A 12,255-nucleotide genomic window follows, 5' to 3' on the forward strand; every position below is an offset into this window, starting at 1 on the left:
TAGTCTCTAAAAACAACTCCCTATGACCCAGTACCGGTATAGAGAGAGCAGGTTAAAAACACTTGATCAATGCAGTCTGCTGATGGCACAGCGAGTTTAAATGAAAGATAAAACTGAGAATAAAGTGAACAAATGGGAGAACCATAAATGATAATGATCCCTGTTAATGAATTTGGTGATAAACGTATAACAAAACACAAATAGTCAAAAACTAAGTGTATAATAGAAGTCCAAACCTTCACAAACCTTTGTAACACGTTCATATAATGTAGACATCCAGTTCAAATAATTACAACTGCACACTCAACATCTTCAATCCATTAAAAAAAAACATAAATCCAACAAGGCCTCAGAAAATGAACTACAAGAGAATCTGCCCTCACTGCAGCTTTGCCGATAAATACTCAATCTATATGTAAATATAAGGTACTTCTGAAATATCTGCAAGGAATGAAAATGTATTTCCTTTTCCCATTTGATCAGTGCCCCAAAGCCAAACCTATGACTTTTAATGAAAAGTGTTGGGCAGATAGAAAGAGTGAAGCAGGAGTGATAGTAAGGCATGAACGCACACTCTACAGAACGAACGGAAATGGCTACAGGTCGTGAAATGACCTTGAAAAGAAAAAAAGTTATCAATTCCAATCCCAAATGGGTTTGTTGAATATATATGGATTAGCAGCTTTCCTACAAAACTTGGAACAAAAAAAATGAACTGTTTGGTAAACACTGTCAGCGTTCAAAGCCAAGACACGTTTAAGAAAAGCAAGCTTAGAAAGGTTTTCTGACTTCACATCAGTAGCAACCCATCTAAAGTCCTTCAGGAAATGCACGACTTAAAAACAAGCCTTAAATCCTCAACAAAAGCTGCACAATCTGAATAAAAATATGAAAAGTGTTGCCAATAATTCATGCATATATTCATGCTTTTGTAAGTTCTCACGTTCACATCATTTAAGTCATGACTCGGTTGGAAGGAAACTTTTCCCATTGTCTCTGCTCCAGGCCAGATGTTTCTTGATGACATTCGCAGTGGCAAGATGAACAGACACGCTATTGAGTCCCAAATCAAATCCCTGCAACAGACCTGATGAGTTATTTACTGCTGTCTGTTGAGGATAAAAATCAAAGCCTGTAATCCTGAAACTACGTATATTGTCACAATGCAACAATTTGGGTTCCTTCTGTGAAGACGCATTTGGAAAATGTTTACAATTAGGGATGCTTGATGATACATTCAATAATCTCAGAGGAGTGTCCTAGAATGAGACAGAAAATGTGGGTTAAAATTGGCAAATAGCAGGAAATAAGCTTACCAGTTTTATTAATTAGGCATATTTCCAAGTGAAACAGCTTATCATGTTCTTAAACAAAAATTAAAACTAAACATTAGTACTGTATGATCAATTGACAAAATCTAATCACAATCACTAAGTCACACATCACATCCACCACTGAACAAGACTACACATCCCAGAATCATCAGCACCTCACACCTGATGTTTTTTAATTACACACACAGCTGCAGATCGTTTACACTGATTACACACACTATATAAGCACCACTTTCACAAAGATCTTTGCTCAGTATTGTTTCATTGTAGTAAGCATTACAACACGGTTTCTAGTCTAGTCTAGTCTAGTCGTTTTGACCCTTGTTTGTTTTATTGTTTATGTTTGTACCACCTGCCTTGACTATTTGCCTGTTACACAACTACTCTTTAAGATTAGCTGTATGCTACCGTCTCCACCTGTTTTGAATCTTGTCTGCCCGATTACTTTTAATAAAAGCTGTGCTTGGATCCAACCCTTGTTGTCATAGCCTGAATCATTACAAAATCAAACTTTCGATTTAGCAAAATCTGTGTTGGCTGTGCATATTATGTTAGGCCAGAGGGCACTTTTGCGAGTCACACAGAACTTTCGCATGATTATACAGGAAGATTTTTTTTGCACCGCTTGTCTATATATTGTTATTAAAAAAATATGGTTTTATATATATTTTTCCCCTTTAATTGACAGGAGAGTAGAAGCATAGGCATAGGACATAATGTAGGACCTCGGAATCAAATCGAACTCAGGTCACCGTAGACATCGAAGAGCCCTGTGTCGATGCACTAACTACTAGGTTTCTACATTTAAAAAAAAATTTTTTAAAAACATATTATTAAAGTTTTTTTTTGCAAATTACTGCATGAAAATAATCTTTTATTAGTCGAATAAATGTTCCAGTAAATATTAATTGTGCTTTACACAGAACCTGCAGTCAAATGTAATGTATGTTACTGAACATTTTTGCGGTTTCACAGAAAAATATAAGCTGAAGCATGTATTTTTATTCATATATGTATACGTATATAAACTTCCTACTGATTACATGAACTAAACAAAAAAAATAGCTCAAAACCAGCAGTATTAAACAGTGTCCTTGTACAATCTGATGATAAGATGCCCTTCATTCCCCTATGAACCCCGAACTCCTTCCTTGTGTAATTTCCCTATAAAATGAGCCTCTTTGCTTTGTAATTTACTTGGGAAGAGTATACAATGTCACTGCCGTAATGCTCTTAAGACAAAGTTTGGAGTTCATTGCAAAACAACAGCCCAAAATCCCACACTAATGCTTTCATGCTATTCCAATTAGTGTATTTGACTAGTTTAAACAGTTTATTCTTTACTCATGGAAGAGTCTCAGAAATAAAACAAAGTCTGACAAACAAACCAAACTAAGAACACACAGAAGGCATTGCTATTTTCACAAGAACTACAGTATAATCATGCAGTCTGTGGTGCATTGCAGTCATTTTCACTTCATAAGTACACATTGACTATTAGCTGGGTTTATATATTACAAAAACATTTTGTGTACAATACTAAAAACACTTTTTAAATTAAGTTATCAAAGATCTATCAATTAATCTATTCAACTAATCAAATCGGATAAAATTTTTTTTACAATTGTGATTGTTTCAGTCTCCTATGCAACTTCACCAACAACACTAGCTTTTCATGGCTGACGACACACTAACTGGTTCACACAATAACAGAAGATTCAAGTGCTTACAGTTTTCAATCATCCGTCTTTGTTTTTTGGAGTGTAAAAGATGATTGGTGACTCACCGCGACCTGGTCTGACAGGAGAAAATAGTAAGACAGGACTGGTTGCTTTGTCAAATGATAATCCCATGTCACTAGGCAGCCCTCTTGAGAACACCCATATTTATAGATATGATGCCACATATCTGTTCAGATAAGCAAAAAAAGTACTGTTAGTTAATCAGCAATACAATAATATCACAAATGGTGATGCATTCACTTTAAACACGGTAAAAAAGTTTAGGTTAAAGGCAATTTAGTAAAAAAAAAAGAAAAAATGAAAATGTCACTTTACACAATAAAATGTTTAACTTTGTGCATTTTGGCCCAGTTGGGAGCCTGAAAACAGGTTACTAAGTGCATGTTGTTGTGAAATACCAAAATATTTGCTGCATTTGAAATTGTATACTTCACTGTTGTATAGTAGGAAAGTATGCAAGCCAAGAGAGTATGCAAGCCAAGTTGTATGTATAAATTGGTGTTTCCCATTACTAGGTTGCAGCTAAAAGGGCATTCTAATCATGTGCCGGAACAGTTAGCGGTTCATTCCGCTGTGGCGACCCCTGATAAATCAGAGCCCAAGCTGAAGGAAAGTTAATAAATAAATGAATTAAAAACAGTAGGCGAGAACAGGGGCGATTTTAGGATTTTTATTTTAGGGGGGCTCAGCTCCTTATAAGGTAAAAAAAAAAATAAATATATATATATATATATATATATATATATATATATATATATATATATATATATATATATATATATATATATATATATATATGGTATACAGTATATATGGATACAGCTGTGACTAAAAGTTAAAAAGAATTACTTAGATTATCTATTAAGTTACCCATTAATTGTATTTTATTAACATCTACCCCTACCCCAAACCCAACTATCATAGTAAATGTAAAAAAAAAAAAAATCATATTCATATTAATCATTAAATTACCCATTAAATAGTATTTTTATTAACGCCTACCCCCAGCGCAAGTCCCAGGAGAGAACCCTGAGCTCAGAGATAATTGAGCCCAGGGTTCCCACCTGGTCATTTAACATTAAAGGAGGGGTCTGAGATCAGGTAGGCCTCGAGAGCTCCCCCTGGTAAAGGAGGAAAGGGGGAAGATTGGGTGGATTCTTCAAAAACAAAACCTACCTCTCATAGTAATGTAAAAATAATAATTGTTGTTGTGTCACAAGAATTAAGCTATATTGATGCCAGTATCCACACTGTATCGCTTCTAGACTTTACGAAGTGACACAACTGATGTGGATAGGTCATGTGATAACAACAAATGGTGAAAGTACTATCTATGAATACCCTGTATACTACTCAAATTTATGACATACTTTTCTAATGATCTAATAGTGAATTTAAATTCATTTTGAATGCAGCCATTGTCCATAAATACATAAGCAAATATTTGACAAATAAAACAACAATGCAGGACCACATTGCTGGACTACTACTAGACTGGCATGAATAACAGAGTGTTATCAACTGTTTTTGCAGATTTGTGTGAATTGTGATTATTTTGGCATCTTTATTTTATGTACTTTAACAATTGCGGCATTTTGGTGACTGTCGCTTTAAATTCAAATGAGATTGTGCTTTTTTCTAAAGAGGGCGGAGTTACAAATGCCTATGTGTCAGCATGGCATATTCAAAAACAAGACTAAAGCTGCGGTCACACTAGATTTTGTGTCGTACGGCGCTGTGAAAAGGGACGGGATTAAACAAGATGATTAAACATTTTTTTTAAAAAGTGAGCGATTGGTCCGTGTTTTAAATTTCTGTCCAAAGAGGTCCTGTTTTGATATTCGATTGGTCTCACTCAATTATGTGATGTGATTTCGCAGGTCAGAGTTCACCAAGCTTCAACTTTTCAACGTAGCGACCTGAGAAACTTGACGCATGAGCTTGCCTTTCCAGTCTGAAGCATTCGCGTACGTATGAATAGAAGTCTATGGGGAGAATAGACCAGTGTGACCACAGCTTAATGTCCTATGCTAATGAGGGAGAGATCGTCACTAATAGGCGGGGCTTTCCCCTTCTGATGACACAACAGGAGAATGTCAATCAGTGTGACTGTTTTTATCAAGTGTGATTATAAAAAAATAATAGAAAAAACACATTTTTACCATTAAATGCTGGCTATATTCACAGACTGTTACCACACAACTGTAGGGGGTGTTTCAACCCTTTATAAAAGTGATTTTTGCATATAAGGTCCCCTTTAACTCATGTAGAAAATTAAGAGAATTTCACATTTCAAGAGATCACACTTAGATATTGCTTGATACTAATTGCAGGTTTGGCATGCTGTCTCAGGAGAGAACCCTGAGCTCAGAGATAATTGAGCCCAGGGTTCCCACCTGGTCATTTAACATTAAAGGAGGGGTCTGAGATCAGGTAGGCCTCGAGAGCTCCCCCTGGTAAAGGAGGAAAGGGGGAAGATTGGGTGGATTCTTCAAAAACAAAGATAGGGAAGTAAGGTGAAGATGGGATATTTATTGTATGCTTGGATTGATGTGATTGGTTTATCGATGATTGCGGATGAGAGACCTGCCTATCAATCATATCATGTGCTCCTCTCAAAATTAGTTTATAAAACTTCTTAAATGATTTAAAATGTCCTCAAAAAAAGTTCACTAAATATTCATTCAATTAAATGATCCTCAAAAACTGTGTTGCATAAGCATAACTAACTAGATCAAACAACGATAGCAAAAATTTACTTAGCAAGAAATAAAGCTAAATTATACAATAAAAATAGTTGCATAACATGTCAAAACAAGCTCAAAATCGTCAGAGAATAGAAACAGCTCCTGACGGATTGATAAGAATGTATCACAGCTCCATTTGGAGGGCTCTGAAGAGGAACATCATGTCCGTGTTAACAGGCGACATGAGAGATACGGAGGGCTTTTCTCCCTGAGCAGATAAACGAGAGGATGAGAGACAATTTGCAGGGACTCTGAGCACTTCAAGATCTGGCAGCAGAGGTGAGAGCTTTCAGCTTCGCCGCGCTGCTCAGGCAAAGAGTGAGAAATCACAGCGCCGAATAAAAAGGTGTGATTCATTTGCTCATTACGTTGTCTGGAAGTTAAGATGAAATCATTTTTTTTTTTTCCTAGAGAAATCTGGAGGGGGATGAGCATAAAAGGTGCAAAAATTCTAACACTTATTTTGAGGATACACCATCATAAATTGCAGCCCACAAGATTTAAACAAGTCACAATGAGATGCATTTGAATCTAATAAGCTATACTTGGAAAAAAATTGAAGTTGTCACAACATGTCAAAAGATACGCGGTATAAGTGAATTGGATAAACTAAATTGGCCATAGAGTGTGTGTATGTGTGTGCATGTGAGTGTATGGGTGTTTCCCAGTACTGGGTTGTAACTGGAAGGTCATCAACTGCAAAAAACATATGCTGAATAAGTTGGCAGTTTATTCTGTTGTAGCGACTCCTGATAAATAAGGGACTAAGCTGAAGCAAAATGAACGACAATAGTGTTTGTAGCAATGTGCCACAAAGGGGCAATGTACATTAACAAACATGGTTGTTAAATTAAGTTGAATATTACTAAATTAAATTTGTTTAAATTCAACCCATATAAACAGTTTGAAACCACTAACCAGACTAAATCCAATGAATCATTTTATTCAGTGTACTTGGGCTTTAAACTTCAGCAAACTCTTTAAAACAGACCTGCAGCACTGATGCTTCTAATTGGTCAGGCCACGCATGCACTCACCGCTTCCAGGGGAAACGCTCTATAATCTGTCACCCCAAGCGGTCAGCACTGTCTTATTATGACAGGCTGCAGGCATGGTGACAAGCCTGGGGCGTGAGAGCACCTCTCCCATTTACTCCTATCACCATCAGCTTCCTGTCAGAGAGCTGTCAGTCTTCCTGCAGCGTGCTGCTGCAGCACTGATAAACTACACTTTAACGTGCACTTAAAGTGTGGGAGATTAAGAAGGGTAGCTAGTTGGAAATGAGTCTGAAGTTTCTACAAAAATGTGTTCTGATATTTTAAGTTTGTGAGGAATAAAGTGCACAGCCAATCAAAGATTAGTATCAGCCAATCTGTTTTTGGAATGTGGATATTTAGCAGCAGATATTAATTGTTCAGAAAAGAATTGTCACATATGGACTCCACACAGTTAAAGCCTTCCTGAATTATGCAACCTATATTTTTCCCCCAACACATTTCTAAACATATAAGTTTTAATAACTAATTTCTGATTTCTTTTATATTTACCATGATGACAGTACATCAAATTTTACTAGGTATTTTTCAAGATACTAATATTCAGCTTAAAACTAGATTAATTCGGCAAGTTAATGTTATTTAGCAAATCATTGTATAATGATGGTTTGTTTTGAAAATTGAAAAAAATATTGCTTAAGGGGGCAAATAATATTGAACTTAAAATAAATAAGTAAAAAAATGTTCAATTGCTTTTATTCTAGCTGAAATAAAACAAATAAGACTTTTTCCAGAAGAAAAAATATTATAGGAAATACTGTGGAAAATGTCTTTACTTTGTTAAACATCATTTAGGAAATATTTAAAAAAGAAAAATTCACAGGAAAGTGAATAATATTGACTTCAACTGTATATCGTAGTGTTTTCATGTGATGTTACAGTGTATTTCTAATTCAGCAAGTGTTGTGAAGTTGTGATAAAAGTTTTTTTTTTATATATTTGTAACACATTTTGTAGTTCTATTTTGTAAAAAAAAACACTTGTGAATGTGAATGCCTAAATAAACAGACATTGCAATCTCACAATTCGTGATTTTTTGATTCAGTGGCTAATTTGTATGAATTTGTATGATATAACTCATACAATTTAGTACGATTTGCTTGGATGAATGACAGCTGGGACTGAATTAGCCACTAAACTTTCAAAACGTAAAATACTTACATTTTCTTGTGAGTTCAGGCTGAAACAGAAAAAAACTAAAACAAGAATAATGGAATAAAATAATAGTGTTAAAACAAAACACTACAATAACACAAAACAAATAAAACTAGAATATTGGAATAACAATAGTATTAAACCTAAAATACAAGCATTCAAAAAGTAAAAGTAAAATATAGAATGAATATAGGGAACTATTATAAATATTGTAATCAAATAAAAAGATAAAACTATGATAGATAAATAAATAAATAAATAAATAAATAAAATAGAACACTAGAATGTTTAAGTATTTGGCAGCAGATATAATATATTATTCAGAACAGAATTGTCACATATGGAGTGTATGGTATAAAGTTGAGGTCAGAATTATTAGCTCTCCTGTTAAATTAGAATTTTTTAAATATAATTAACAAATTTCTGTTTAACTGAAAGATTTTTTTCAACATATTTCTAAACATAATAGTTTTAATAATTCATTTCTAATAGCTGATTTATTTTATCTTTGCCATGATGACAGTACATATTTTATTAGATATTTTTTAAGATACTAGTATTCAGCATAAAGTGCAATTTAAAGACTTAACTAGGTTAATTAAGTTAATTAGGCAAATCATTGCATAACAATGGTTTGTTCTGTAGAGAATTGAAAAAATATGTATTGTTTAAGGGGGCTAATAATATTGACCTTAAAATCTTTATATTTTTATTTTATTTTTTTATTAAAAACTGCTTTGATTCTAGTGGAAATAAAACAAAGTCTTTTTCCAGAAGAAAAAAAAATATAGGAAATACTGTGGAATATGTCTTACTCTGTTAAACATAATTTAGGAAATATTTAAAAAAGAAAAATTTATAGGAGGGTTAATAATATTGACTTCAACTGTATATCATAGTGTTTTCACGTGATATTAGAGTGTATTTCTAATTCAGCAAGTGTTGTGAAGTTGTGACAAAAGTTTTTTTATATTTTTAATACATTTTGTAGTTTGATTTTGTGGAAAAACTCTTGTGAATGTGAATGTCTAATTAACAGACAACGCAATCTCACAGCAATTCGTAACTTTTTGATTCAGTGGCTAATTTACATGATAATTTGTACGATATAACTCATACAATTTAGTACGATTTGCTTGGATGAATGATGGTTGGGTTTAGGGGTGGGGTTGGGTGCCACGCCTTCTTTTTAAAATTCTACATTTTCATACAACTGAATTACCCACTAAACTTACAAAACATAAAATACTTACATTTTCTCGTGAGTTCAGGCTGAAACAGAAAAAGATTAACAAGTATAATGGAATAAAATAATAGTGTTAAAACAAACCACCAGGATAAAACAAAACAAATGAAACTAGAATATTAGAATAACAATAGTATTAAACCTAAAATACAAGCATTCAAAAAGTCAAATTAAAATCTAGTATAAATATAGGGAACTATTATAAATATTATAATCAAATAAAAAGATAAAACTATGATAGATAAATAAATAAATAAATAAATAAATGAATAAATAAATAAATAAATAAATAAATAAATAAATAAATAAATGAATAAATAAATAAACAAATAAATAAATAGAACACTAGAATAAAATTTAAAAAAATTAAAAGGACAAAAAACTAAAACACTAGTGTAAAATAAAACCATAATTTAGAACACAAACAGAAACAATAATAGGATAAAACTAGACTAAAGCTGCATCCCAAATGGCACACTATACACAATCAGCAGCATAGCATATAAATTTAGTGTCGTCCCAAATGTTTTTGTTTTTTTTTTTACTAAGCAGAAGTTCAAATAATTTCCCTGATGCATTTGATGGTTGTCAAATTAGCAAAATGATTGACTAAACTACCAAATAATACCTGCCATGAGTATAACCACATTTGCCATCGGGAGGTGGCATGATCACTTTTGTAGGAGAATTTTGCTTTCACAATCCAAAATAAATAAAATAATAAAACATCAGTGCCCGCAAGCTCAGCCCCTTCCACTACATGAGCAATGCAGCAGATGTTGGGTGTGTGAAATGTCCAACATAACACACTTAATTAATTTATTTATTAGAGTATTTGATGTGAATGCATTATTTAGACTATCTATACTACAAAATGGCATAGAATAGTGCGCAAGTATGCGATTTGGAACGCACCTTAAGACTAAGATTTTAAAAAATGCAACTAGAATACTGCAATAAAATAAAAAATAAAAACAAAATACTCAAATTAAGTTAAAATATAGAAATTAAATATCAAGAATAAAATGTAAGCAATATTAAACAAATGCTTAGATAAAAACAGATTTAAAAAATAAATACTGCAATTAAGTGAACTGCATTATAAGAAACAGTACACATAGGGCACTGTGTATGGTTATATATTGCATATTACAATAAATACAGCATGTGTTTTAGCTCTTATAATAAACACATTGTCCATGCTATTGCAGAAATAAGAATAGTCACAGTCCTTTAGTAAGGCAAACAAACACCAACTGACTTACTGAAGATCACCAAGAAGTGCCAGAAAAAACAAATGTCTACCTCAGCAACCCTGGCATGAATTCAGTATCCCAAATCATCCAAATTCAAGCCTTAATTCCGCAAATAGATGGCTGTCATTGATAACAATTTGAGCTGATTGTTAATAACAACCTCTGTGCATCTGTTTCTGACTAAAGGCCAAATGTATGACCCCATATAAACTCATACAGGACTAAACAAGTAATCATTCCTCTTACTAAACACACACGCGCACACATACACACACGCACACCTCATCAGCAAACACCTGGACCCATCCACAGCTTTACTACCGCACCGCCACAACAGAAATCCCACCAGCTGGTCATTAGTACTCAACTAAATGGGATTAATTAGAGTGGGATTTATTTTAATGTTCCTTGTTGCTCTCCAAGGGCTGATAAAAGTCCAGCTGTGCAAAAAAAAAAAAACATGCTTGTCTTCAGTGCATGTTTGCTTTACCTGATTTAGGTAAAGACCAGTTTTGACGGTTTATCTAACAATATAACTATCAAAGATACCACCTCCACCTCATTTTGAGCCAGTAAAAAATCCCTGTATGTCTGATTCTGTGCTTTACAGTTCAATTATTATTATTTTAATTCAAGTCATGAAGGATTCTGAAAATATGATAGCAGACAGTGTTGAGTCGGGCTGAAACTTATAATCGAATTATTCAATTTAATCAATTACAAAAAAAAAATTATGAGCCATTAAATTTGTAGTAATCGACACTTTGCTTAGATTAATTTACCACATCACTTCCTGACAGTATAACATTTATTTGATTTGCTCATTATAATTATTTTAACAGGCAATATGCAGCTTGTTTTTATTTCATCCTGTGATTATTCATTTTCCTTTGGCTAGGTTCCTTTATTCATTAGGAGTCGCTACGGCAAAATGAACCACTAACTTATTCAGCTTATGTTTTACACAGCGTACGCTCTTCCAGCAGCACCACAGTACTGGGAAACATCCATAAACGCTCACTCACATACACTATAGACAATTTAGCTTATCCAATTCACCTATAGCGCATGTCTTTGGACTGTGGGGGAAACCGAAGCACCCAGAGGAACCCCCGCAAACACGAGGAGAAATTGGTCGTAGTGTATGTGTGTGAATGAGTGTGTATAGAGTGTGTTCATTCCGCTGTGGAAACCCCTGGTGAATAAAGGGACCAAGTTGAAGGAAAATGAATATTTACAGGATGAAATAAAAGCAAGCTGCATATTGCTTTATTAAAATAAACATAACGAGCAAATCAAATAAATGTTATGCTGTCTGGAAGTGATGTGGTAAATATTTTTTTTTTTAAATGAAGTGTTGATTGCTACAAATTAAATGGATTATCATTATTTTGTAATTGATTAAATTGAATAATTCAATTATAAGTTTCAGCCCGACTCAACACTGCCTGCTGTCATATTTTCAGAATCCTTCATGACTTGAATTAAAATAATAATAATTGTAAAGCACAGAATCAGACACCAAGAGATTTATCCTGGCTCAAAATGAGGTGGAGGTGGTATCCTCATATTTATCTTTTGTGTGTGAATGAGAGTGTATGGGTGTTTCTCAGTGATGGGTTGCAGCTGTGAAGGGATTTGCTGCATAAAACATATGCTGGATAAGTTGGTGGTTCATTTCACTGTGGCAATCCCGGATTAATAAAGGGACTAAGCCGAA

At 33.6% G+C, this 12,255-nt stretch overlaps 1 long non-coding RNA gene across 26 annotated transcripts in view; it reads right to left on the reverse strand.

Annotated features, from left to right (window-relative positions):
• LOC141376652 (uncharacterized) overlaps nt 1-12,255 on the reverse strand; it is a 149,553-nt gene that overhangs the window by 132,945 nt on the left and 4,353 nt on the right. For 3 of the 26 annotated variants that reach the window (XR_015502808.1, XR_015502806.1, XR_015502805.1), the window contains exon 3: nt 3,121-3,242. The exons of 22 other annotated variants lie outside the window; for them this stretch is intronic. This is a non-coding gene — a long non-coding RNA (uncharacterized LOC141376652). Of the gene's footprint in view, nt 1-1,125; nt 1,260-3,120; nt 3,243-12,255 lie in introns of those variants that run through there. One more of the 26 variants, XR_015502807.1, reaches the window with a different exon arrangement.

The sequence above is a fragment of the Danio rerio genome, chromosome 11 (assembly GCF_052040795.2).
Source record: "Danio rerio strain M-AB ecotype USA chromosome 11, GRCz13ab, whole genome shotgun sequence".
Taxonomy (NCBI): Eukaryota; Metazoa; Chordata; class Actinopteri; order Cypriniformes; family Danionidae; genus Danio; species Danio rerio.